The 23,370-nt window shown below is 54.8% G+C and overlaps 12 non-coding genes across 12 annotated transcripts; 4 read left to right on the top strand and 8 right to left on the bottom strand.

Moving 5' to 3' along the window:
* The first annotated feature begins 2,529 nt into the window (after positions 1-2,529).
* TRNAM-CAU lies at positions 2,530-2,601 on the top strand. Its single transcript has one exon. It is a non-coding gene; the product is annotated as a tRNA-Met (tRNA).
* Positions 2,602-3,358: 757 nt separating this feature from the next.
* Positions 3,359-3,432, bottom strand: TRNAN-GUU. The gene has a single exon. It is a non-coding gene; the product is annotated as a tRNA-Asn (tRNA).
* Positions 3,433-4,994: 1,562 nt separating this feature from the next.
* TRNAM-CAU lies at positions 4,995-5,066 on the top strand. Its single transcript has one exon. It is a non-coding gene; the product is annotated as a tRNA-Met (tRNA).
* A 767-nt stretch (positions 5,067-5,833) lies between these two features.
* TRNAN-GUU lies at positions 5,834-5,907 on the bottom strand. The gene has a single exon. It is a non-coding gene; the product is annotated as a tRNA-Asn (tRNA).
* A 2,432-nt stretch (positions 5,908-8,339) lies between these two features.
* TRNAN-GUU lies at positions 8,340-8,413 on the bottom strand. Its single transcript has one exon. It is a non-coding gene; the product is annotated as a tRNA-Asn (tRNA).
* A 2,420-nt stretch (positions 8,414-10,833) lies between these two features.
* On the bottom strand, positions 10,834-10,907 carry TRNAN-GUU. The gene has a single exon. It is a non-coding gene; the product is annotated as a tRNA-Asn (tRNA).
* A 2,414-nt stretch (positions 10,908-13,321) lies between these two features.
* On the top strand, positions 13,322-13,393 carry TRNAM-CAU. The gene has a single exon. It is a non-coding gene; the product is annotated as a tRNA-Met (tRNA).
* A 758-nt stretch (positions 13,394-14,151) lies between these two features.
* Positions 14,152-14,225, bottom strand: TRNAN-GUU. Its single transcript has one exon. It is a non-coding gene; the product is annotated as a tRNA-Asn (tRNA).
* Positions 14,226-17,439: 3,214 nt separating this feature from the next.
* On the bottom strand, positions 17,440-17,520 carry TRNAN-GUU. Its single transcript has one exon. It is a non-coding gene; the product is annotated as a tRNA-Asn (tRNA).
* Positions 17,521-19,103: 1,583 nt separating this feature from the next.
* Positions 19,104-19,175, top strand: TRNAM-CAU. The gene has a single exon. It is a non-coding gene; the product is annotated as a tRNA-Met (tRNA).
* Positions 19,176-19,923: 748 nt separating this feature from the next.
* Positions 19,924-19,997, bottom strand: TRNAN-GUU. The gene has a single exon. It is a non-coding gene; the product is annotated as a tRNA-Asn (tRNA).
* A 2,407-nt stretch (positions 19,998-22,404) lies between these two features.
* On the bottom strand, positions 22,405-22,478 carry TRNAN-GUU. Its single transcript has one exon. It is a non-coding gene; the product is annotated as a tRNA-Asn (tRNA).
* Positions 22,479-23,370: the final 892 nt, after the last annotated feature.

The following is a 23,370-nucleotide window of genomic DNA, read 5'->3' as shown; positions in this document are numbered from 1 at the left end:
GTAAGGCACTAATCCGGATAGTGGCAGCTAGGTGGCAGGGGGGAGAGTGTGAAGAAACAGCAGAGTGGCGCAGCGGGGCGTGCTGGGCCCATAACCCAGAGGTCGATGGATCGAAACCATCCTCTGCTACGTGGCGCTTGTTTCTTTTCCCTCTGGGCCTTCAAGCGAGCCGGTAACCAGCAGAGCCCCAAGAGCCTAGGCCATGAGGCAAGAGATGGCTGAGGCAAAGCGGCGGCCTGCCAGGGAGCTCCCTGGCACCTCTGGCTGCCTGGGCTGAAGGCAAGAGGCAGGCCTGGGTGTGGCGAGGGCCTCCTGTCCTGGAATGAGGCTGCAGTGCTTCCTGGTCCCCTTTTCCCACCCACACCGGCAGGCGGCTGCTGCGGGAGAACACGAGGGAGGCTCTCGGGGCGCTGGGCAGCGCTGTGTGTGTGGCTGTCACGGGAAAGAGCCCAGGCTCCCAACTCGACCTGCCATTGACTCGCGTGGCTCTGCGCGCCCGTCAGCGGGCGGGCGGGCCAGGCCGCGGACGTGACTCAGGCTTGGGCCGCATGGCCGCGCTTTCCTGACGAGGCATGAGGCAGGCCAAGAGCTTTGCACAGCGTACAGGGAAGTGGGAGGGAGGCGTCTTTGAGCCGGCCTGTCTCCTTCGCTTCTCCCTTGCCGCTTGGGCGGAGGCGGGAAGGAGCGAAACGTTCCGGCTGAAAGTTTTGTGCTCGGCTTTGAGGATTAAGCCTGAGCCTCCGGCATGGCTGCTGGCAGATGGGTTTCTGAATGGCATCCAGCCTGCTCTTTGGACCACCGGCTGAAAGCACTGAGGCAGCAAAATGGGACCTTTGAGGCTCCCCCCCCACAGGCCTCAGGGAAGCAAGGAAGTAGCATGGGCTTAGCGTCGTCCCTGGGTGGGTTCGAACCACCATCCTTTCGGTTAACAGCCGAGCGCTGACCCATTGCGCCACAGAGACATGGACGGGCAAGGCTGTATTGAGCACAAAAGCTGGGAATCAGCTCAGGGCCTACGGTATAGCACATGCATGCAGTGGTTGGCCAAGCAACAGCAAGGAACTGGACTGCTATGGAGGCAAGTTCGTTGGGAAGGAACCGAAAAGAGCACCGGGGCTGTGGTACAGCGCTCGCATACACTTTCTTTGGCCTGTTTTGCTGGAAGAGTTAGCAGAGTGAGATTGTTAGTCACAGGTCAGTGGGTGGGTTTATGCAAATCCTGGACTCTTGGACGGGGGCACACAGCTTCCGTGGCACATGCACCACCTCTGCAACTAACGTTTGCTACCTCACTCCCTCACAACACACCTTTACCTTTCAGGGCTAAAATACACCGTGAAAGAGATCTAACGGCATAAGCTTAGGGTGAGCAACTGCAGCACTCACAACAATTTGAAGAGATTCAAAACCACCTCTGCCTCTGTCTTTCCACAGCAGGGACAGCAGAAAGGACATCAGCAGCACCTGCAAGAGGCCAACAAACATCCATTTCTACCTCCCTCCACGTGCTGCCGTTAGGAACCCATACCCCTAAATGGTGAGTACTTTTCAGGCGAGGGTGACGCTCTCAGGCCTCAAATGCCAGGTACAGTTACTCTGTCCTTGATCCAAAATCAACAGGAAAATACACTGGATTACTCCTGCCCCAATAACAAAGAGAATGGGAACCCGCAGCAGCTGAAATGACCGTTTGGACAAGCACTCCCATCATGCAATCCGGGGTGGGTGTAACCATGCAAATGACATCAGCCCCAAAAGGCCTTGACGACAGATCACCAACAGATGGCAGGGTAGACTTCATACTGACCCTGCTTCAACTAGATTGTGGCAAAGATTCCCAAACACCGAACGTTAAAACTCACCTAACGCGGGTCAATCCATCCTCATCGTCGTAGCCGCTCGTTATACTCCACACCCGAACGTAGCCCTCATATGGACAACATACCCTCCTAACTCAGTGTCTGTACGTTAACCTTTTACCCCCAGTCAGGGCTATTGCAGATTATGTATTCCTTACGCCACCCCATTTTAAACCGAACTTTGTACCCCTTGGGTAAGCTGTACGTTGTTCCCTGAGCACCAGAAACTTCTACGCCGAAACTCTGTACCGTACACTTTTTTTTTCTTTGAACCTCATCTTAATAAAATGCTGACTTTTGTTCGAGATCCCGGCTCCTCTTTGCAAGGCGTGTGCGTTCGCGCCGCGTTTTAGTCTGCTAATACGGCGGGGGGCGATTGAGCCAGAGGTGCTTGCCTGCTGCAGACACGGATCCAAGGCTGAACCTCGTCCCCCACAAGCGTAACTGAAAACAGTTTAAGAAGTGCTCCCGTCTCCGGCACTCAGCTACCCAGCTCCCAATGGGGTCCAAACCCCAACTAGATCCTTTTACCCTGTAGAAGCTAGCTGTAAAATCCTGTGACCAGGGCAGCTGCCTAGCAGCCTGCGCATCTGCCTGCCAGAGCGAGGGCGTGTAAGGCACTAATCCGGATAGTGGCAGCTAGGTGGCAGGGGGGAGAGTGTGAAGAAACAGCAGAGTGGCGCAGCGGGAGCGTGCTGGGCCCATAACCCAGAGGTCGATGGATCGAAACCATCCTCTGCTACGCGTGGGCTTGTTTCTTTTCCCTCTGGGCCTTCAAGCGAGCCGGTAACCAGCAGAGCCCCAAGAGCCTAGGCCATGAGGCAAGAGATGGCTGAGGCAAAGCGGCGGCCTGCCAGGAGCTCCTGGCACCTCTGGCTGCCTGGGCTGAAGGCAAGAGGCAGGCCTGGGTGTGGCGAGGGCCTCCTGTCCTGGAATGAGGCTGCAGTGCTTCCTGGTCCCCTTTTCCCACCCACACCGGCAGGCGGCTGCTGCGGGAGAACACGAGGAGGCTCTCGGGCGCTGGGCAGCGCTGTGTGTGTGGCTGTCACGGGAAAGAGCCCAGGCTCCCAACTCGACCTGCCATTGACTCGCGTGGCTCTGCGCGCCCGTCAGCCGGGCGGGCGGGCCAGGCCGCGGACGTGACTCAGGCTTGGGCCGCATGGCCGCTTTCCTGACGAGGCATGAGGCAGGCCAAGAGCTTTGCACAGCGTACAGGGAAGTGGGAGGGAGGCGTCTTTGAGCCGGCCTGTCTCCTTCGCTTCTCCCTTGCCGCTTGGGCGGAGGCGGGAAGGGAGCGAAACGTTCGGCTGAAAGTTTTGTGCTCGGCTTTGAGGATTAAGCCTGAGCCTCCGGCATGGCTGCTGGCAGATGGGTTTCTGAATGGCATCCAGCCTGCTCTTTGGACCACCGGCTGAAAGCACTGAGGCAGCAAAATGGGACCTTTGAGGCTCCCCCCCCACAGGCCTCAGGGAAGCAAGGAAGTAGCATGGGCTTAGCGTCGTCCCTGGGTGGGTTCGAACCACCATCCTTTCGGTTAACAGCCGAACGCGCTGACCCATTGCGCCACAGAGACATGGACGGGCAAGGCTGTATTGAGCACAAAAGCTGGGAATCAGCTCAGGGCATACGGTATAGCACATGCATGCAGTGGTTGGCCAAGCAACAGCAAGGAACTGGACTGCTATGGAGGGAAAGTTCTTTGGGAAGGAACCGAAAAGAGCACCGGGGCTGTGGTACAGCGCTCGCATACACTTTCTTTGGCCTGTTTTGCTGGAAGAGTTAGCAGAGTGAGATTGTTAGTCACAGGTCAGTGGGTGGGTTTATGCAAATCCTGGACTCTTGGACGGGGGCACACAGCTTCCGTGGCACATGCACCACCTCTGCAACTAACGTTTGCTACCTCACTCCCTCACAACACACCTTTTACCTTTCAGGGCTAAAATACACCGTGAAAGAGATCTAACGGCATAAGCTTAGGGTGAGCAACTGCAGCACTCACAACAATTTGAAGAGATTCAAAACCACCTTTGCCTCTGTCTTTCCACAGCAGGGACAGCAGAAAGGACATCAGCAGCACCTGCAAGAGGCCAACAAACATCCATTTCTACCTCCCTCCACGTGCTGCCGTTAGGAACCCATACCCCTAAATGGTGAGTACTTTTCAGGCGAGGGTGACGCTCTCAGGCCTCAAATGCCAGGTACAGTTACTCTGTCCTTGATCCAAAATCAACAGGAAAATACACTGGATTACTCCTGCCCCAATAACAAAGAGACTGGGGAACCCGCAGCAGCTGAAATGACCGTTTGGACAAGCACTCCCATCATGCAATCCGGGGTGGGTGTAACCATGCAAATGACATCAGCCCCAAAAGGCCTTGACGACAGATCACCAACAGATGGCAGGGTAGACTTCATACTGACCCTGCTTCAACTAGATTGTGGCAAAGATTCCCAAACACCGAACGTTAAAACTCACCTAACGCGGGTCAATCCATCCTCATCGTCGTAGCCGCTCGTTATACTCCACACCCGAACGTAGCCCTCATATGGACAACATACCCTCCTAACTCAGTGTCTGTACGTTAACCTTTTACCCCCAGTCAGGGCTATTGCAGATTATGTATTCCTTACGCCACCCCATTTTAAACCGAACTTTGTACCTTGGGTAAGCTGTACGTTGTTCCTGAGCACCAGAAACTTCTACGCGAAACTCTGTACTACACTTTTTTTCTTTGAACCTCATCTTAATAAAATGCTGACTTTTGTTCGAGATCCGGCTCCTCTGTGCAAGGCGTGTGCGTTCGCGCCGCGTTTTAGTCTGCTAATACGGCGGGGGGCGATTGAGCCAGAGGTGCTTGCCTGCTGCAGACACGGATCCAAGGCTGAACCTCGTCCCCCACAAGCGTAACTGAAAACAGTTTAAGAAGTGCTCCCGTCTCCGGCACTCAGCTACCCAGCTCCCAATGGGGTCCAAACCCCAACTAGATCCTTTTTACCCTGTAGAAGCTAGCTGTAAAATCCTGTGACCAGGGCAGCTGCCTAGCAGCCTGCGCATCTGCCTGCCAGAGCGAGGGCGTGTAAGGCACTAATCCGGATAGTGGCAGCTAGGTGGCAGGGGGGAGAGTGTGAAGAAACAGCAGAGTGGCGCAGCGGGAGCGTGCTGGGCCCATAACCCAGAGGTCGATGGATCGAAACCATCCTCTGCTACGCGTGCGCTTGTTTCTTTTCCCTCTGGGCCTTCAAGCGAGCCGGTAACCAGCAGAGCCCCAAGAGCCTAGGCCATGAGGCAAGAGATGGCTGAGGCAAAGCGGCGGCCTGCCAGGGAGCTCCCTGGCACCTCTGGCTGCCTGGGCTGAAGGCAAGAGGCAGGCCTGGGTGTGGCGAGGGCCTCCTGTCCTGGAATGAGGCTGCAGTGCTTCCTGGTCCCCTTTTCCCACCCACACCGGCAGGCGGCTGCTGCGGGAGAACACGAGGGAGGCTCTCGGGGCGCTGGGCAGCGCTGTGTGTGTGGCTGTCACGGGAAAGAGCCCAGGCTCCCAACTCGACCTGCCATTGACTCGCGTGGCTCTGCGCGCCGTCAGCCGGGGCGGGGCGGGCCAGGCCGCGGACGTGACTCAGGCTTGGGCCGCATGGCCGCGCTTTCCTGACGAGGCATGAGGCAGGCCAAGAGCTTTGCACAGCGTACAGGGAAGTGGGAGGGAGGCGTCTTTGAGCCGGCCTGTCTCCTTCGCTTCTCCCTTGCCGCTTGGGCGGAGGCGGGAAGGGAGCGAAACGTTCCCGGCTGAAAGTTTTTGTGCTCGGCTTTGAGGATTAAGCCTGAGCCTCCGGCATGGCTGCTGGCAGATGGGTTTCTGAATGGCATCCAGCCTGCTCTTTGGACCACCGGCTGAAAGCACTGAGGCAGCAAAATGGGACCTTTGAGGCTCCCCCCCCACAGGCCTCAGGGAAGCAAGGAAGTAGCATGGGCTTAGCGTCGTCCCTGGGTGGGCTCGAACCACCATCCTTTCGGTTAACAGCCGAACGCGCTGACCCATTGCGCCACAGAGACATGGACGGGCAAGGCTGTATTGAGCACAAAAGCTGGGAATCAGCTCAGGGCATACGGTATAGCACATGCATGCAGTGGTTGGCCAAGCAACAGCAAGGAACTGGACTGCTATGGAGGGAAAGTTCTTTGGGAAGGAACCGAAAAGAGCACCGGGGCTGTGGTACAGCGCTCGCATACACTTTCTTTGGCCTGTTTTGCTGGAAGAGTTAGCAGAGCAAGATTGTTAGTCACAGGTCAGTGGGTGGGTTTATGCAAATACTGGACTCTTGAATGGGAGCGGGAGCAGGGGCGGGGGCAGGACCAAGACTTCTGTGGCACATGCACCACCTCTGCAACTAACGTTTGCTACCTCACTCCCTAATAACACACCTTTTACCTCTCAGGACCAAAATACACCGTGAAAGAAATCTAACGGCATAAGCTTAGGGTGAGCAACTGCAGCACTCACAACAATTTGAAGAGATTCAAAACCACCTCTGCCTCTGTCTTTCCACAGCAGGGACAGCAGAAAGGACATCAGCAGCACCTGCAAGAGGCCAACAAACATCCATTTCTACCTCCCTCCACGTGCTGCCGTTAGGAACCCATACCCCTAAATGGTGAGTACTTTTCAGGCGAGGGTGACGCTCTCAGGCCTCAAATGCCAGGTACAGTTACTCTGTCCTTGATCCAAAATCAACAGGAAAATACACTGGATTACTCCTGCCCCAATAACAAAGAGACTGGGGAACCCGCAGCAGCTGAAATGACCGTTTGGACAAGCACTCCCATCATGCAATCCGGGGTGGGTGTAACCATGCAAATGACATCAGCCCCAAAAGGCCTTGACGACAGATCACCAACAGATGGCAGGGTAGACTTCATACTGACCCTGCTTCAACTAGATTGTGGCAAAGATTCCCAAACACCGAACGTTAAAACTCATCTAACGCGGGTCAATCCATCCTCATCGTCGTAGCCGCTCGTTATACTCCACACCCGAACGTAGCCCTCATATGGACAACATACCCTCCTAACTCAGTGTCTGTACGTTAACCTTTTACCCCCAGTCAGGGCTATTGCAGATTATGTATTCCTTACGCCACCCCATTTTAAACCGAACTTTGTACCCCTTGGGTAAGCTGTACGTTGTTCCCTGAGCACCAGAAACTTCTACGCCGAAACTCTGTACCGTACACTTTTTTTTTCTTTGAACCTCATCTTAATAAAATGCTGACCTTTGTTCGAGATCCCGGCTCCTCTTTGCAAGGCGTGTGCGTTCGCGCCGCGTTTTAGTCTGCTAATACGGCGGGGGGCGATTGAGCCAGAGGTGCTTGCCTGGTGCAGACACGGATCCAAGGCTGAACCTCGTCCCCCACAAGCGTAACTGAAAACAGTTTAAGAAGTGCTCCCGTCTCCGGCACTCAGCTACCCAGCTCCCAATGGGGTCCAAACCCCAACTAGATCCTTTTTACCCTGTAGAAGCTAGCTGTAAAATCCTGTGACCAGGGCAGCTGCCTAGCAGCCTGCGCATCTGCCTGCCAGAGCGAGGGCGTGTAAGGCACTAATCCGGATAGTGGCAGCTAGGTGGCAGGGGGGAGAGTGTGAAGAAACAGCAGAGTGGCGCAGCGGGAGCATGCTGGGCCCATAACCCAGAGGTCAATGGATCGGAACCATCCTCTGCTACGCGTGCGCTTGTTTCTTTTCCCTCTGGGCCTTCAAGCGAGCGGTGACCAGCAGAGCCCCAAGAGCCTAGGCCATGAGGCAAGAGATGGCTGAGGCAAAGCGGCGGCCTGCCCGGGAGCTCCCTGGCACCTCTGGCTGCCTGGGCTGAAGGCAAGAGGCAGGCCTGGGTGTGGCGAGGGCCTCCTGTCCTGGAATGAGGCTGCAGTGCTTCCTGGTCCCCTTTTCCCACCCACACCGGCAGGCGGCTGCTGCGGGAGAACACGAGGGAGGCTCTCGGGGCGCTGGGCAGCGCTGTGTGTGTGGCTGTCACGGGAAAGAGCCCAGGCTCCCAACTCGACCTGCCATTGACTCGCGTGGCTCTGCGCGCCGTCAGCCGGGGCGGGGCAGGCCAGGCCGCGGACGTGACTCAGGCTTGGGCCGCATGGCCGCGCTTTCCTGACGAGGCATGAGGCAGGCCAAGAGCTTTGCACAGCGTACAGGGAAGTGGGAGGGAGGCGTCTTTGAGGTGGCCTGTCTCCTTCGCTTCTCCCTTGCCGCTTGGGCGGAGGCGGGAAGGGAGCGAAACGTTCCCGGCTGAAAGTTTTTGTGCTCGGCTTTGAGGATTAAGCCTGAGCCTCCGGCATGGCTGCTGGCAGATGGGTTTCTGAATGGCATCCAGCCTGCTCTTTGGACCACCGGCTGAAAGCACTGAGGCAGCAAAATGGGACCTTTGAGGCTCCCCCCCCCACAGGCCTCAGGGAAGCAAGGAAGTAGCATGGGCTTAGCGTCGTCCCTGGGTGGGCTCGAACCACCATCCTTTCGGTTAACAGCCGAACGCGCTGACCCATTGCGCCACAGAGACATGGACGGGCAAGGCTGTATTGAGCACAAAAGCTGGGAATCAGCTCAGGGCATACGGTATAGCACATGCATGCCGTGGTTGGCCAAGCAACAGCAAGGAACTGGACTGCTATGGAGGGAAAGTTCTTTGGGAAGGAACCGAAAAGAGCACCGGGGCTGTGGTACAGCGCTCGCATACACTTTCTTTGGCCTGTTTTGCTGGAAGAGTTAGCAGAGCAAGATTGTTAGTCACAGGTCAGTGGGTGGGTTTATGCAAATACTGGACTCTTGAATGGGAGCGGGAGCAGGGGCAGGGGCAGGACCAAGATTTCTGTGGCACATGCACCACCTCTGCAACTAACGTTTGCTACCTCACTCCCTAACAACACACCTTTTACCACTCAGGACCAAAATACACCGTGAAAGAGATCTAACGGCATAAGCTTAGGGTGAGCAACTGCAGCACTCACAACAATTTGAAGAGATTCAAAACCACCTCTGCCTCTGTCTTTCCACAGCAGGGACAGCAGAAAGGACATCAGCAGCACCTGCAAGAGACCAACAAACATCCATTTCTACCTCCCTCCACGCGCTGCCGTTAGGAAGCCATACCCCTAAATGGTGAGTACTTTGCAGGCGAGGGTGACGCTCTCAGGCCTCAAATGCCAGGTACAGTTACTCTGTCCTTGATCCAAAATCAACAGGAAAATACACTGGATTACTCCTGCCCCAATAACAAAGAGACTGGGGAACCCGCAGCAGCTGAAATGACCGTTTGGACAAGCACTCCCATCATGCAATCCGGGGTGGGTGTAACCATGCAAATGACATCAGCCCCAAAAGGCCTTGACGACAGATCACCAACAGATGGCAGGGTAGACTTCATACTGACCCTGCTTCAACTAGATTGTGGCAAAGATTCCCAAACACCCAACGTTAAAACTCACCTAACGCGGGTCTTTCCATCCTCATCGTCGTAGCCGCTCGTTATACTCCACACCCGAACGTAGCCCTCATATGGACAACATACCCTCCTAACTCAGTGTCTGTACGTTAACCTTTTACCCCCAGTCAGGGCTATTGCAGATTATGTATTCCTTACGCCACCCCATTTTAAACCGAACTTTGTACCCCTTGGGTAAGCTGTACGTTGTTCCCTGAGCACCAGAAACTTCTACGCCGAAACTCTGTACCGTACACTTTTTTTTTCTTTGAACCTCATCTTAATAAAATGCTGACTTTTGTTCGAGATCCCGGCTCCTCTTTGCAAGGCGTGTGCGTTCGCGCCGCGTGTAAGTCTGCTAATACGGGCGAGCGAGAGAGCCAGAGAGTTGCATGCTGCAGACACGGATCCAAGGCTGAACCTCGTCCCCACAAGCGTAACTGAAAACAGTTTAAGAAGTGCTCCCTGTCTCCGGCACTCAGCTACCCAGCTCCCAATGGGGTCCAAACCCCAACTAGATCCTTTTTACCCTGTAGAAGCTAGCTGTAAAATCCTGTGACCAGGGCAGCTGTCTAGCAGCCTGCGCATCTGCCTGCCAGAGCGAGGGCGTGTAAGGCACTAATCCGGATAGTGGCAGCTAGGTGGCAGGGGGGAGAGTGTGAAGAAACAACAGAGTGGCGCAGCGGGAGCGTGCTGGGCCCATAACCCAGAGATCGATGGATCGAAACCATCCTCTGCTACACGTGCGCTTGTTTCTTTTCCCTCTGGGCCTTCAAGCGAGCCGGTGACCAGCAGAGCCCCAAGAGCCTAGGCCATGAGGCAAGAGATGGCTGAGGCAAAGCGGCGGCCTGCCAGGGAGCTCCCTGGCACCTCTGGCTGCCTGGGCTGAAGGCAAGAGGCAGGCCTGGGCGTGGTGAGGGCCTCCTGTCCTGGAATGAGGCTGCAGTGCTTCCTGGTCCCCTTTTCCCACCCACACCGGCAGGCGGCTGCTGCGGGAGAACACGAGGGAGGCTCTCGGGGCGCTGGGCAGCGCTGTGTGTGTGGCTGTCAGGGGAAAGAGCCCAGGCTCCCGACTCGACCTGCCATTGACTCGCGTGGCTCTGCGCGCCGTCAGCCGGGGCGGGGCGGGCCAGGCCGCGGACGTGACTCAGGCTTGGGCCGCATGGCCGCGCTTTCCTGACGAGGCATGAGGCAGGCCAATAGCTTTGTACAGCGTACAGGGAAGTGGGAGGGAGGCGTCTTTGAGCCGGCCTGTCTCCTTCGCTTCTCCCTTGCCGCTTGGGCGGAGGCGGGAAGGGAGCGAAACGTTCCCGGCTGAAAGTTTTTGTGCTCGGCTTTGAGGATTAAGCCTGAGCCTCCGGCATGGCTGCTGGCAGATGAGTTTCTGAATGGCATCCAGCCTGCTCTTTGGACCACCGGCTGAAAGCACTGAGGCAGCAAAATGGGACCTTTGAGGCTCCCCCCCCCAGGCAAGCAAGGAAGTAGCACGGGCTTAGCGTCGTCCCTGGGTGGGCTCGAACCACCATCCTTTCGGTTAACAGCCGAACGCGCTGACCCATTGCGCCACAGAGACATGGACGGGCAAGGCTGTATTGAGCACAAAAGCTGGGAATCAGCTCAGGGCATACGGTATAGCACATGCATGCAGTGGTTGGCCAAGCAACAGCAAGGAACTGGACTGCTATGGAGGGAAAGTTCTTTGGGAAGGAACCGAAAAGAGCACCGGGGCTGTGGTACAGTGCTCGCATACACTTTCTTTGGCCTGTTTTGCTGGAAGAGTTAGCAGAGCAAGATTGTTAGTCACAGGTCAGTGGGTGGGTTTATGCAAATACTGGACTCTTGAATGGGAGCGGGAGCAGGGGCGGGGGCAGGACCAAGACTTCTGTGGCACATGCACCACCTCTGCAACTAACGTTTGCTACCTCACTCCCTAACAACACACCTTTTACCTCTCAGGACCAAAATACACCGTGAAAGAGATCTAACGGCATAAGCTTAGGGTGAGCAACTGCAGCACTCACAACAATTTGAAGAGATTCAAAACCACCTCTGCCTCTGTCTTTCCACAGCAGGGACAGCAGAAAGGACATCAGCAGCACCTGCAAGAGACCAACAAACATCCATTTCTACCTCCCTCCACGCGCTGCCGTTAGGAACCCATACCCCTAAATGGTGAGTACTTTTCAGGCGAGGGTGACGCTCTCAGGCCTCAAATGCCAGGTACAGTTACTCTGTCCTTGATCCAAAATCAACAGGAAAATACACTGGATTACTCCTGCCCCAATAACAAAGAGACTGGGGAACCCGCAGCAGCTGAAATGACCGTTTGGACAAGCACTCCCATCATGCAATCCGGGGTGGGTGTAACCATGCAAATGACATCAGCCCCAAAAGGCCTTGACGACAGATCACCAACAGATGGCAGGGTAGACTTCATACTGACCCTGCTTCAACTAGATTGTGGCAAAGATTCCCAAACACCGAACGTTAAAACTCACCTAACGCGGGTCAATCCATCCTCATCGTCGTAGCCGCTCGTTATACTCCACACCCGAACGTAGCCCTCATATGGACAACATAAGAACATAAGAACATAAGAAAGGCCGTACCGGGTAAGACCAAAGGTCCATCTAGCCCAGTATCTGTCTACCGACAGTGGCCAATGCCAGGTGCCCCTGAGGGAGTGAACCTAACAGGCAATGATCAAGTGATCTCTCTCCTGCCATCCATCTCCATCCTCTGACGAACAGAGGCTAGGGACACCATTCTTACCCATCCTGGCTAATAGCCATTTATGGACTTAGCCACCATGAATTTATCCAGTCCCCTTTTAAACATTGTTATAGTCCTAGCCTTCACAACCTCCTCAGGTAAGGAGTTCCACAAGTTGACTGTGCGCTGCGTGAAGAAGAACTTCCTTTTATTTGTTTTAAACCTGCTGCCTATTAATTTCATTTGGTGACCCCTAGTTCTTGTATTATGGGAATAAGTAAATAACTTTTCCTTATCCACTTTCTCAACATCACTCATGATTTTATATACCTCTATCATGTCCCCCCTTAGTCTCCTCTTTTCCAAACTGAAGAGTCCTAGCCTCTTTAATCTTTCCTCATATGGGACCCTCTCTAAACCCCTAATCATTTTAGTTGCTCTTTTCTGAACCTTTTCTAGTGCTAGAATATCTTTTTTGAGGTGAGGAGACCACATCTGTACACAGTATTCGAGATGTGGGCGTACCATGGATTTATATAAGGGCAATAATATATTCTCAGTCTTATTCTCTATCCCCTTTTTAATTATTCCTAACATCCTGTTTGCTTTTTTGACGCCTCTGCACACTGCGTGGACATCTTCAGAGAACTATCCACGATAACTCCAAGATCTTTTTCCTGAGATACATACCCTCCTAACTCAGTGTCTGTACGTTAACCTTTTACCCCCAGTCAGGGCTATTGCAGATTATGTATTCCTTACGCCACCCCATTTTAAACCGAACTTTGTACCCCTTGGGTAAGCTGTACGTTGTTCCCTGAGCACCAGAAACTTCTACGCCGAAACTCTGTACCGTACACTTTTTTTTTCTTTGAACCTCATCTTAATAAAATGCTGACTTTTGTTCGAGATCCCGGCTCCTCTTTGCAAGGCGTGTGCGTTCGCGCCGCGTTTTAGTCTGCTAATACGGCGGGGGGCGATTGAGCCAGAGGTGCTTGCCTGCTGCAGACACGGATCCAAGGCTGAACCTCGTCCCCCACAAGCGTAACTGAAAACAGTTTAAGAAGTGCTCCCGTCTCCGGCACTCAGCTACCCAGCTCCCAATGGGGTCCAAACCCCAACTAGATCCTTTTTACCCTGTAGAAGCTAGCTGTAAAATCCTGTGACCAGGGCAGCTGCCTAGCAGCCTGCGCATCTGCCTGCCAGAGCGAGGGCGTGTAAGGCACTAATCCGGATAGTGGCAGCTAGGTGGCAGGGGGGAGAGTGTGAAGAAACAGCAGAGTGGCGCAGCGGGAGCGTGCTGGGCCCATAACCCAGAGGTCGATGGATCGAAACCATCCTCTGCTACACGTGCGCTTGTTTCTTTTCCCTCTGGGCCTTCAAGCGAGCCGGTGACCAGCAGAGCCCCAAGAGCCTAGGCCATGAGGCAAGAGGTGGCTGAGGCAAAGCGGCGGCCTGCCAGGGAGCTCCCTGGCACCTCTGGCTGCCTGGGCTGAAGGCAAGAGGCAGGCCTGGGCGTGGCGAGGGCCTCCTGTCCTGGAATGAGGCTGCAGTGCTTCCTGGTCCCCTTTTCCCACCCACACCGGCAGGAGGCTGCTGCGGGAGAACACGAGGGAGGCTCTCGGGGCGCTGGGCAGCGCTGTGTGTGTGGCTGTCAGGGGAAAGAGCCCAGGCTCCCGACTCGACCTGCCATTGACTCGCGTGGCTCTGCGCGCCGTCAGTCGGGGCGGGGTGGGCCAGGCCGCGAACGTGACTCAGGCTTGGGCCGCATGGCCGTGCTTTCCTGACGAGGCATGAGGCAGGCCAAGAGCTTTGCACAGCGTACAGGGAAGTGGGAGGGAGGCGTCTTTGAGCCGGCCTGTCTCCTTCGCTTCTCCCTTGCCGCTTGGGCGGAGGCGGGAAGGGAGCGAAACGTTCCCGGCTGAAAGTTTTTGTGCTCGGCTTTGAGGATTAAGCCTGAGCCTCCGGCATGGCTGCTGGCAGATGGGTTTCTGAATGGCATCCAGCCTGCTCTTTGGACCACCGGCTGAAAGCACTGAGGCAGCAAAATGGGACCTTTGAGGCTCCCCCCCACAGGCCTCAGGGAAGCAGCACGGGCTTAGCATCGTCCCTGGGTGGGCTCGAACCACCATCCTTTCGGTTAACAGCCGAACGCGCTGACCCATTGCGCCACAGAGACATGGACGGGCAAGGCTGTATTGAGCACAAAAGCTGGGAATCAGCTCAGGGCATACGGTATAGCACATGCATGCAGTGGTTGGCCAAGCAACAGCAAGGAACTGGACTGCTATGGAGGGAAAGTTCTTTGGGAAGGAACCGAAAAGAGCACCGGGGCTGTGGTACAGCGCTCGCATACACTTTCTTTGGCCTGTTTTGCTGGAAGAGTTAGCAGAGCAAGATTGTTAGTCACAGGTCAGTGGGTGGGTTTATGCAAATACTGGACTCTTGAATGGGAGCGGGAGCAGGACCAAGACTTCTGTGGCACATGCACCACCTCTGCAACTAACGTTTGCTACCTCACTCCCTAACAACACACCTTTTACCTCTCAGGACCAAAATACACCGTGAAAGAGATCTAACGGCATAAGCTTAGGGTGAGCAACTGCAGCACTCACAACAATTTGAAGAGATTCAAAACCACCTCTGCCTCTGTCTTTCCACAGCAGGGACAGCAGAAAGGACATCAGCAGCACCTGCAAGAGACCAACAAACATCCATTTCTACCTCCCTCCACGCGCTGCCGTTAGGAACCCATACCCCTAAATGGTGAGTACTTTTCAGGCGAGGGTGACGCTCTCAGGCCTCAAATGCCAGGTACAGTTACTCTGTCCTTGATCCAAAATCAACAGGAAAATACACTGGATTACTCCTGCCCCAATAACAAAGAGACTGGGGAACCCGCAGCAGCTGAAATGACCGTTTGGACAAGCACTCCCATCATGCAATCCGGGGTGGGTGTAACCATGCAAATGACATCAGCCCCAAAAGGCCTTGACGACAGATCACCAACAGATGGCAGGGTAGACTTCATACTGACTGTGCTTCAACTAGATTGTGGCAAAGATTCCCAAACACCGAACGTTAAAACTCACCTAACGCGGGTCAATCCATCCTCATCGTCGTAGCCGCTCGTTATACTCCACACCCGAACGTAGCCCTCATATGGACAACATAAGAACATAAGAAAGGCCGTACCGGGTAAGACCAAAGGTCCATCTAACCCAGTATCTGTCTACCGACAGTGGCCAATGCCAGGTGCCCCTGAGGGAGTGAACCTAACAGGCAATGATCAAGTGATCTCTCTCCTGCCATCCATCTCCATCCTCTGACGAACAGAGGCTAGGGACACCATTCTTACCCATCCTGGCTAATAGCCATTTATGGACTTAGCCACCATGAATTTATCCAGTCCCCTTTTAAACATTGTTATAGTCCTAGCCTTCACAACCTCCTCAGGTAAGGAGTTCCACAAGTTGACTGTGCGCTGCGTGAAGAGGAACTTCCTTTTATTTGTTTTAAACCTGCTGCCTATTAATTTCATTTGGTGACCCCTAGTTCTTGTATTATGGGAATAAGTAAATAACTTTTCCTTATCCACTTTCTCAACATCACTCATGATTTTATATACCTCTATCATGTCCCCCCTTAGTCTCCTCTTTTCCAAACTGAAGAGTCCTAGCCTCTTTAATCTTTCCTCATATGGGACCCTCTCTAAACCCCTAATCATTTTAGTTGCTCTTGTCTGAACCTTTTCTAGTGCTAGAATATCTTTTTTGAGGTGAGGAGACCACATCTGTACACAGTATTCGAGATGTGGGCGTACCATGGATTTATATAAGGGCAATAATATATTCTCAGTCTTATTCTCTATCCCCTTTTTAATTATTCCTAACATCCTGTTTGCTTTTTTGACGCCTCTGCACACTGCGTGGACATCTTCAGAGAACTATCCACGATAACTCCAAGATCTTTTTCCTGAGATACATACCCTCCTAACTCAGTGTCTGTACGTTAACCTTTTACCCCCAGTCAGGGCTATTGCAGATTATGTATTCCTTACGCCACCCCATTTTAAACCGAACTTTGTACCCCTTGGGTAAGCTGTACGTTGTTCCCTGAGCACCAGAAACTTCTACGCCGAAACTCTGTACCGTACACTTTTTTTTTCTTTGAACCTCATCTTAATAAAATGCTGACTTTTGTTCGAGATCCCGGCTCCTCTTTGCAAGGCGTGTGCGTTCGCGCCGCGTTTTAGTCTGCTAATACGGCGGGGGGCGATTGAGCCAGAGGTGCTTGCCTGGTGCAGACACGGATCCAAGGCTGAACCTCGTCCCCCACAAGCGTAACTGAAAACAGTTTAAGAAGTGCTCCCGTCTCCGGCACTCAGCTACCCAGCTCCCAATGGGGTCCAAACCCCAACTAGATCCTTTTTACCCTGTAGAAGCTAGCTGTAAAATCCTGTGACCAGGGCAGCTGCCTAGCAGCCTGCGCATCTGCCTGCCAGAGCGAGGGCGTGTAAGGCACTAATCCGGATAGTGGCAGCTAGGTGGCAGGGGGGAGAGTGTGAAGAAACAGCAGAGTGGCGCAGCGGGAGCGTGCTGCGCCCATAACCCAGAGGTCGATGGATCAAAACCATCCTCTGCTACACGTGCGCTTGTTTCTTTTCCCTCTGGGCCTTCAAGCGAGCCGGTGACCAGCAGAGCCCCAAGAGCCTAGGCCATGAGGCAAGAGATGGCTGAGGCAAAGCGGCGGCCTGCCAGGCAGCTCCCTGGCACCTCTGGCTGCCTGGGCTGAAGGCAAGAGGCAGGCCTGGGCGTGGCGAGGGCCTCCTGTCCTGGAATGAGGCTGCAGTGCTTCCTGGTCCCCTTTTCCCACCCACACCGGCAGGCGGCTGCTGCGGGAGAACACGAGGAGGCTCTCGGGCGCTGGGCAGCGCTGTGTGTGTGGCTGTCAGGAAAGAGCCCAGGCTCCCGACTCGACCTGCCATTGACTCGCGTGGCTCTGCGCGCCCGTCAGTCGGGGCGGGGTGGGCCAGGCGCGGACGTGACTCAGGCTTGGGCCGCATGGCCGCGCTTTCCTGACGAGGCATGAGGCAGGCCAAGAGCTTTGCACAGCGTACAGGAAGTGGGAGGAGGCGTCTTTGAGCCGGCCTGTCTCCTTCGCTTCTCCCTTGCCGCTTGGGCGGAGGCGGGAAGGAGCGAAACGTTCGGCTGAAAGTTTTGTGCTCGGCTTTGAGGATTAAGCCTGAGCCTCCGGCATGGCTGCTGGCAGATGAGTTTCTGAATGGCATCCAGCCTGCTCTTTGGACCACCGGCTGAAAGCACTGAGGCAGCAAATGGGACCTTTGAGGCTCCCCACAGGCCTCAGGGAAGCAAGGAAGCACGGGCTTAGCGTCGTCCTGGGTGGGCTCGAACCACCATCCTTTCGGTTAACAGCCGAACGCGCTGACCCATTGCGCCACAGAGACATGGACGGGCAAGGCTGTATTGAGCACAAAAGCTGGGAATCAGCTCAGGGCATACGGTATAGCACATGCATGCAGTGGTTGGCCAAGCAACAGCAAGGAACTGGACTGCTATGGAGGGAACGTTCTTTGGGAAGGAACCGAAAAGAGCACCGGGGCTGTGGTACAGCGCTGCATACACTTTCTTTGGCCTGTTTTGCTGGAAGAGTTAGCAGAGCAAGATTGTTAGTCACAGGTCAGTGGGTGGGTTTATGCAAATACTGGACTCTTGAATGGGAGCGGGAGCAGGGGCGGGGGCAGGACCAAGACTTCTGTGGCACATGCACCACCTCTGCAACTAACGTTTGCTACCTCACTCCCTAACAACACACCTTTTACCTCTCAGGACCAAAATACACTGTGAAAGAGATCTAACGGCATAAGCTTAGGGTGAGCAACTGCAGCACTCACAACAATTTGAAGAGATTCAAAACCACCTCTGCCTCTGTCTTTCCACAGCAGGGACAGCAGAAAGGACATCAGCAGCACCTGCAAGAGACCAACAAACATCCATTTCTACCTCCCTCCACGTGCTGCCGTTAGGAACCCATACCCCTAAATGGTGAGTACTTTTCAGGCGAGGGTGACGCTCTCAGGCCTCAAATGCCAGGTACAGTTACTCTGTCCTTGATCCAAAATCAACAGGAAAATACACTGGATTACTCCTGCCCCAATAACAAAGAGACTGGGGAATCGCAGCAGCTGAAATGACCGTTTGGACAAGCACTCCCATCATGCAATCCGGGGTGGGTGTAACCATGCAAATGACATCAGCCCCAAAAGGCCTTGACGACAGATCACCAACAGATGGCAGGGTAGACTTCATACTGACTGTGCTTCAACTAGATTGTGGCAAAGATTCCCAAACACCGAACGTTAAAACTCACCTAACGCTGGTCAATCCATCCTCATCGTCGTAGCGCTCGTTATACTCCACACCCGAACGTAGCCCTCATATGGACAACATACCCTCCTAACTCAGTGTCTGTACGTTAACCTTTTACCCCCAGTCAGGGCTATTGCAGATTATGTATTCCTTACGCCACCCCATTTTAAACCGAACTTTGTACCCCTTGGGTAAGCTGTACGTTGTTCCCTGAGCACCAGAAACTTCTACGCCGAAACTCTGTACCGTACACTTTTTTTTTCTTTGAACCTCATCTTAATAAAATGCTGACTTTTGTTCGAGATCCCGGCTCCTCTTTGCAAGGCGTGTGCGTTCGCGCCGCGTTTTACTCTGCTAATACGGCGGGGGGCGATTGAGCCAGAGGTGCTTGCCTGCTGCAGACACGGATCCAAGGCTGAACCTCGTCCCCCACAAGCGTAACTGAAAACAGTTTAAGAAGTGCTCCCGTCTCCGGCACTCAGCTACCCAGCTCCCAATGGGGTCCAAACCCCAACTAGATCCTTTTTACCCTGTAGAAGCTAGCTGTAAAATCCTGTGACCAGGGCAGCTGTCTAGCAGCCTGCGCATCTGCCTGCCAGAGCGAGGGCGTGTAAGGCACTAATCCGGATAGTGGCAGCTAGGTGGCAGGGGGGAGAGTGTGAAGAAACAGCAGAGTGGCGCAGTGGGAGCGTGCTGGGCCCATAACCCAGAGGTCGATGGATCGAAACCATCCTCTGCTACACGTGCGCTTGTTTCTTTTCCCTCTGGGCCTTCAAGCGAGCCGGTGACCAGCAGAGCCCCAAGAGCCTAGGCCATGAGGCAAGAGATGGCTGAGGCAAAGCGGCGGCCTGCCAGGGAGCTCTCTGGCTGCCTGGGCTGAAGGCAAGAGGCAGGCCTGGGCGTGGCGAGGGCCTCCTGTCCTGGAATGAGGCTGCAGTGCTTCCTGGTCCCCTTTTCCCACCCACACCGGCAGGAGGCTGCTGTGGGAGAACACGAGGGAGGCTCTCGGGGCGCTGGGCAGCGCTGTGTGTGTGGCTGTCAGGGGAAAGAGCCCAGGCTCCCGACTCGACCTGCCATTGACTCGCGTGGCTCTGCGGCCGTCAGCCGGGGCGGTGCGGGCCAGGCCGCGGACGTGACTCAGGCTTGGGCCGCATGGCCGCGCTTTCCTGACGAGGCATGAGGCAGGCCAAGAGCTTTGCACAGCGTACAGGGAAGTGGGAGGGAGGCGTCTTTGAGCCGGCCTGTCTCCTTCGCTTCTCCCTTGCCGCTTGGGCGGAGGCGGGAAGGGAGCGAAACGTTCCCGGCTGAAAGTTTTTGTGCTCGGCTTTGAGGATTAAGCCTGAGCCTCCGGCATGGCTGCTGGCAGATGGGTTTCTGAATGGCATCCAGCCTGCTCTTTGGACCACCGGCTGAAAGCACTGAGGCAGCAAAATGGGACCTTTGAGGCTCCCCCCCACAGGCCTCAGGGAAGCAGCACGGGCTTAGCATCGTCCCTGGGTGGGCTCGAACCACCATCCTTTCGGTTAACAGCCGAACGCGCTGACCCATTGCGCCACAGAGACATGGATGGGCAAGGCTGTATTGAGCACAAAAGCTGGGAATCAGCTCAGGGCATACGGTATAGCACATGCATGCAGTGGTTGGCCAAGCAACAGCAAGGAACTGGACTGCTATGGAGGGAAAGTTCTTTGGGAAGGAACCGAAAAGAGCACCGGGGCTGTGGTACAGCGCTCGCATACACTTTCTTTGGCCTGTTTTGCTGGAAGAGTTAGCAGAGCAAGATTGTTAGTCACAGGTCAGTGGGTGGGTTTATGCAAATACTGGACTCTTGAATGGGAGCGGGAGCGGGGGCAGGACCAAGACTTCTGTGGCACATGCACCACCTCTGCAACTAACGTTTGCTACCTCACTCCCTAACAACACACCTTTTACCTCTCAGGACCAAAATACACCGTGAAAGAGATCTAACGGCATAAGCTTAGGGTGAGCAACTGCAGCACTCACAACAATTTGAAGAGATTCAAAACCACCTCTGCCTCTGTCTTTCCACAGCAGGGACAGCAGAAAGGACATCAGCAGCACCTGCAAGAGACCAACAAACATCCATTTCTACCTCCCTCCACGCGCTGCCGTTAGGAACCCATACCCCTAAATGGTGAGTACTTTTCAGGCGAGGGTGACGCTCTCAGGCCTCAAATGCCAGGTACAGTTACTCTGTCCTTGATCCAAAACCAACAGGAAAATACACTGAATTACTCCTGCCCCAATAACAAAGAGACTGGGGAACCCGCAGCAGCTGAAATGACCGTTTGGACAAGCACTCCCATCATGCAATCCGGGGTGGGTGTAACCATGCAAATGACATCAGCCCCAAAAGGCCTTGACGACAGATCACCAACAGATGGCAGGGTAGACTTCATACTGACCCTGCTTCAACTAGATTGTGGCAAAGATTCCCAAACACCGAACGTTAAAACTCACCTAACGCGGGTCTTTCCATCCTCATCGTCGTAGCCGCTCGTTATACTCCACACCCGAACGTAGCCCTCATATGGACAACATACCCTCCTAACTCAGTGTCTGTACGTTAACCTTTTACCCCCAGTCAAGGCTATTGCAGATTATGTATTCCTTACGCCACCCCATTTTAAACCGAACTTTGTACCCCTTGGGTAAGCTGTACGTTGTTCCCTGAGCACCAGAAACTTCTACGCGAAACTCTGTACGTACACTTTTTTTCTTTGAACCTCATCTTAATAAAATGCTGACTTTTGTTCGAGATCCCGGCTCCTCTTTGCAAGGCGTGTGCGTTCGCGCCGCGTTTTACTCTGCTAATACGGCGGGGGGCGATTGAGCCAGAGGTGCTTGCCTGCTGCAGACACGGATCCAAGGCTGAACCTCGTCCCCCACAAGCGTAACTGAAAACAGTTTAAGAAGTGCTCCCGTCTCCGGCACTCAGCTACCCAGCTCCCAATGGGGTCCAAACCCCAACTAGATCCTTTTTACCCTGTAGAAGCTAGCTGTAAAATCCTGTGACCAGGGCAGCTGTCTAGCAGCCTGCGCATCTGCCTGCCAGAGCGAGGGCGTGTAAGGCACTAATCCGGATAGTGGCAGCTAGGTGGCAGGGGGGAGAGTGTGAAGAAACAGCAGAGTGACGCAGCGGGAGCGTGCTGGGCCCATAACCCAGAGGTCGATGGATCGAAACCATCCTCTGCTACACGTGCGCTTGTTTCTTTTCCCTCTGGGCCTTCAAGCGAGCCGGTGACCAGCAGAGCCCCTAGGCCATGAGGCAAGAGATGGCTGAGGCAAAGCGGCGGCCTGCCAGGGAGCTCCCTGGCACCTCTGGCTGCCTGGGCTGAAGGCAAGAGGCAGGCCTGGGCGTGGCGAGGGCCTCCTGTCCTGGAATGAGGCTGCAGTGCTTCCTGGTCCCCTTTTCCCACCCACACCGGCAGGCGGCTGCTGCGGGAGAACACGAGGGAGGCTCTGGGGGCGCTAGGCAGCGCTGTGTGTGTGGCTGTCAGGGGAAAGAGCCCAGGCTCCCGACTCGACCTGTCATTGACTCGCGTGGCTCTGCGCGCCGTCAGCCGGGGCGGGGCAGGCCAGGCCGCGGACGTGACTCAGGCTTGGGCCGCATGGCCGCGCTTTCCTGACGAGGCATGAGGCAGGCCAAGAGCTTTGCACAGCGTACAGGGAAGTGGGAGGGAGGCGTTTGAGCGGCCTGTCTCTTCGCTTCTCCCTTGCCGCTTGGGCGGAGGCGGGAAGGAGCCGCGTTCGGCTGAAAGTTTTTGTGCTCGGCTTTGAGGATTAAGCCTGAGCCTCCGGCATGGCTGCTGGCAGATGGGTTTCTGAATGGCATCCAGCCTGCTCTTTGGACCACCGGCTGAAAGCACTGAGGCTGCAAAATGGGACCTTTGAGGCTCCCCCACCCACAGGCCTCAGGGAAGCAAGGAAGTAGCACGGGCTTAGCGTCGTCCCTGGGTGGGCTCAAACCACCATCCTTTCGGTTAACAGCCGAACGCGCTGACCCATTGTGCCACAGAGACATGGACGGGCAAGGCTGCATTGAGCACAAAAGCTGGGAATCAGCTCAGGGCATATGGTATAGCACATGCATGCAGTGGTTGGCCAAGCAACAGCAAGGAACTGGACTGCTATGGAGGGAAAGTTCTTTGGGAAGGAACCGAAAAGAGCACCGGGGCTGTGGTACAGCGCTCGCATACACTTTCTTTGGCCTGTTTTGCTGGAAGAGTTAGCAGAGCAAGATTGTTAGTCACAGGTCAGTGGGTGGGTTTATGCAAATACTGGACTCTTGAATGGGAGCGGGAGAAGGGGCGGGGGCAGGACCAAGACTTCTGTGGCACATGCACCACCTCTGCAACTAACGTTTGCTACCTCACTCCCTAACAACACACCTTTTACCTCTCAGGACCAAAATACACCGTGAAAAAGATCTAACGGCATAAGCTTAGGGTGAGCAACTGCAGCACTCACAACAATTTGAAGAGATTCAAAACCACCTCTGCCTCTGTCTTTCCACAGCAGGGACAGCAGAAAGGACATCAGCAGCACCTGCAAGAGACCAACAAACATCCATTTCTATCTCCCTCCACGCGCTGCCGTTAGGAACCCATACCCCTAAATGGTGAGTACTTTTCAGGCGAGGGTGACGCTCTCAGGCCTCAAATGCCAGGTACAGTTACTCTGTCCTTGATCCAAAATCAACAGGAAAATACACTGGATTACTCCTGCCCCAATAACAAAGAGACTGGGGAACCCGCAGCAGCTGAAATGACCGTTTGGACAAGCACTCCCATCATGCAATCCGGGTGGGTGTAACCATGCAAATGACATCAGCCCCAAAAGGCCTTGACGACAGATCACCAACAGATGGCAGGGTAGACTTCATACTGACCCTGCTTCAACTAGATTGTGGCA

This window comes from Mauremys reevesii, linkage group 12 (assembly GCF_016161935.1).
Source record: "Mauremys reevesii isolate NIE-2019 linkage group 12, ASM1616193v1, whole genome shotgun sequence".
NCBI classification, from domain to species: Eukaryota; Metazoa; Chordata; order Testudines; family Geoemydidae; genus Mauremys; species Mauremys reevesii.
This window is presented reverse-complemented; position numbering and strand designations above follow the sequence as displayed.